Source organism: Lactuca virosa, chromosome 1 (genome assembly GCF_052849685.1).
Source record: "Lactuca virosa cultivar CGN04683 chromosome 1, Lactuca_virosa_CGN04683_v6, whole genome shotgun sequence".
NCBI lineage: Eukaryota > Viridiplantae > Streptophyta > Magnoliopsida > Asterales > Asteraceae > Lactuca > Lactuca virosa.
Genome location: NC_136426.1, coordinates 113,948,568 through 113,952,683, shown reverse-complemented (window position 1 = coordinate 113,952,683; position 4,116 = coordinate 113,948,568).

Here is a 4,116-nt window from a genome sequence, read left to right as displayed (position 1 = left end):
CACCAAAAAGCATGCAAAATGAGCACAAAAGCCCCAAGAGGCTACGGTTTGTTTCAAGGATCTATTAGGAGGTGATTGAGGCTGAGGGTGGAAGAAACCTTAGCCATCACTTCCTTTAAATAGGGCTAAAGCCTGAAAAATTAGGGTTATGGTTATAACAGGTCACCATGTCGTGGGATTCAAGATAAGGTCTGCGATCAACCTTGACATGCCACGTTGATGGGTGCCTCCACCACGTGGTGGCCCTCCATTTAATGCGAAACTCAAAAAATAATATAAGAAGTAATACCTCAAGATTCCGGATGTTACAAGTGGTTGTGACAATGGTGGTTGCGGTGATGAGAATGGTAAACGCGAGAATATACTTACCTTTATATTCACATATGAATATTACATTCCACCGTCACATCGGTACGCGGGACGGTTTTACGACAAAAAGAAAGTTCAAACATTTAACTAAAATGACTAAAAACATTCTATTCAAATATATATGATGTATAAAAAGAAACTTCAAACATTTAACTCAACCATGGCTACCATTAAATTAAAAATATATACCAACATATTCGATGAAATTAAAGTGGCATAGAAAACTCTTTTATAACATATTTTCGGTGGTGTCACCAAAATACAAAACGATGTTCAAAACAATTTTTTGGAATTCAAACGTTTTATTATTCTAATCTGGTAAGAATACCATAACAAATTCTGATACCAATCATATATTTAATGCAAGGTGCAGGTTTAAATTAATAAACATTTTACCCCTATAATTCAACATGTTCTCAACTGTTTTGGTAGGCCATAACAACATTAACGGTTGAATTCAAAATTACCCTTGTCCCAAAAACTCAGTTAGTAACCATGGGGCAACCTATAAGAACCACGATCACACATACCATGAGCAAGTTATAAAACCCCAAAAGTACTTTGGACTTCGTTATTTAAACCAACCAAATGGGTGTTAAATATAGAGTACTTTCCTTACGATTATCGAATCCTACCAAGTTGAATGATATGTATATATGCCATTTTTATGCATTTCTTAGGGTAGTTTTTATTAGCATTTAGCATGATAATTTGCATAGTTGCATGTCATTAGCTTAGATAATGTTCAACTCATGTCATTCGTCCAAATTCCCATACTACAAGCGTTTTTATGTCATTTCAGATAATTCGAGCAGAGCAGTACTTTGGGAGCAGCTTTGGATGCATTTGGTGGAGCATCGGAGCTAAATGGATCTTGGAACTTATGAAGGGGTCTGAGGAATGCTTGGAAACTGTTTTGTTCAAGAAAAAAATGGACGAATCGCGCGAACAACTACAAATTCGATCGTATTGATCCTCCAAAGATAGATTGCGACATTTTAAAGCCTAAAGGATGATGCTGGAAGCATGAAACCTTGTCGGTATTTTGAATATATCTCATTACTCGGAACTCTGATTGATGAGATTGAAGATGTTCCTGAAACTAGAAAAAAATTTGGACGACCTTCGTGTTTGCGAAAAAGTAGAAAAACACAAAATTTTGATTGAATTTTCCATACAAATTTGATTGTGTTAGGTGTTTGAAGTTTCAGAATCGTCAAAAATCAGTTTAATGCCAAAATCCAATCAAAGCCTCAAAAATTTGATCGTGTTTCCCAAAAATTTAATCAAATTTTTTGGCTTACTTGCTTCGAAAGTTACTGTCTTGCATATAAATTTGACCCCTATTATCAGTTTGAAGCAGAGACATTCCCAGATGACGAAAAAAACTTCTGAAGGCGATTTATACTACTTTTCATCATTTTCTGAAGATCTGAAGGTTGTAGATCATCTCAATCATTTAGATTAGTAAGATTAGTTATTTAGTTTCTCTTTTCATTAGCTTAGATCATATTTTAGCCATGTCTGGCTAAAACCCTAGTTTTTAGTTCTACAAAAGATTTGGTTTTCATTGTGGGATTCTATTTAGTAATGTTAGTTTTGTGCTTAATGAATGGTTGGTTTTCATTCTTGTTAGTCTGATCATCTAGCTAGGGTTTAATCATTCCGGTTAATCTGTTGTCAAAATCCGTTATTGTTTTGACAATCTGATAATAAGTAACAAGTAATAAATCGGTTCTATGTTTGGATTTAACTTTATTATAAACTGAAATTTCATATCTTTACGCTTCCGAGCTTGTGAGAAGTATTGTATATTGTTGAGAATTTTATACAGACCTTTATGCAGCTTTTCTGAATTTAATTAAGAGCTTGTTTAATTAGATTAGTAAAAAGTTAGGGTTAATTGAAGAGCTTGTTTTGGTTAGCTAATTAGGTAAAAGAAAATTTACTAGAGCCTTTTAGTTTTTCTTAGTACCAACTTAAATAGAACACATTATGAATAACCGAGTGTAGATTAAATGCATGATTAGAAAAGTAGAAGTAGAAATGAATTCCTTTTTACTATTGAATTTTCTATAGTTATTTTCAGTTTTCACTGCTATTTTTAGTTTAATTTTACAACAAAATTACCCTATTATTATTTTATGCATTTGACAAGTATGTGCCTTACGCAAAGAGGCATTGACCATTAGGTTGTGTCCATGAAGATTAGACATTGCTTCCCTGTGCTATATCTTTAATGCATTCGAGTAGTGAAATTTTATATGCTTAAATCGTACGCAACAGTGGTTTAACAATTATCCACCTAGTATTACCAAAAACACCATTAGCAACCGCAAATGAAAAATCCAATGCATGTTCAGCCCACAGAGTACAACGGATATGATCTAATCTGGACAACAAAAGCCAATTTGTATTCACACATATCCAAGTAAATTTATATAATTTTGTCTTACTCAATATCTTTTACTTCAAACGACACCTTCTTAGTAGACCGATGATCCTTCCCGCTAAGCATCAAGTCGGTATATCGTGTCAATACATTAATGACATCTACAAAATGACACACCAAGTAATTCAAAAATCCCAAGATAAACTAAAAAAAATATAAGACTAAATTTGTTGCGATACGTAAGCCTACTTACCAATTGCACAATCCTCATCAACCTAACCTGAAATAATATCTCCAAACATGGCAAAGAAAAAAGAGTTGATACTAAAGCTAGATGTCATAGACTTAACATACATGTAATTATTAAAATTTAATTTAAATCAATGACTCTGCCATTTTCAAACACACAAGGTTATCGGTAACAAAGAAATTCGAAAAAAGCTTACACACTTTCCTCCTTCAACAATCATTCAAACTTAAGATCTAAAGCCTTCTTGATAGTAGTTGAGATATGGTTCCCTTGATATTATCACAAAAAAAACCAATCATAAAAATTATACCAAAGAAAATAAAACAAAGACAACTTATTCATGACAAATCCATAGTAAAAATTGTGTGTTTATATGTATATATATATATATATATATATATATATATATATATATATATATAATTATTAATGGGTTTTGTTCTCCTCTGTGAGCTCTTTGAAATGGGATATAATTGTTGGAAAAGATGTCTAAGCCAATAACTAAATTGGTATATACTTGAATTAAAAAGCAAAGTCCTTTTTGGGTTGCCCTCAAAACTAGTAATTGACGGAATGACTTTTGGAGAGAAATGTTAATTTATTTGTTTATTATATGATTAATAAATAGCAATAAATGATTTATTAATATATTATGAGATTAATATATTAATTTAAAATAGTACTATTTATTTAATAATTAATCATAAATTAATTGGAATTAATTTTGTGATTAATTAGATTAATTAAAAGTGCAAAGACTTAAGTTGTAACTGTTTAATAGTTGAACAATAGAAGGATTCTAGACCTTTCCTAGTGGGAATGAAATTTAGGAGCCTTCTAGGGTTTCTAGAATGTTCCATGTGGATAATAAGGAAACTAGATAAAGTCATATTCTAAATAATATTATTTTATTTCAAATTAGTGTTTATAGGGTTTTCCTATCAACTATAAATAGGGCTCTTTAGACTCCTTATTTTCGTCCCATGCATACCAAGATTTAGAAGAGTTGAAATTTCGCTTTCGTCTCCTCTCTCCTTTCAAGTCTTCCATTGCTAGGGTTTGGGTACAAACTATTAGAGACGTCATAATTTTGGTGTTAGCTTTC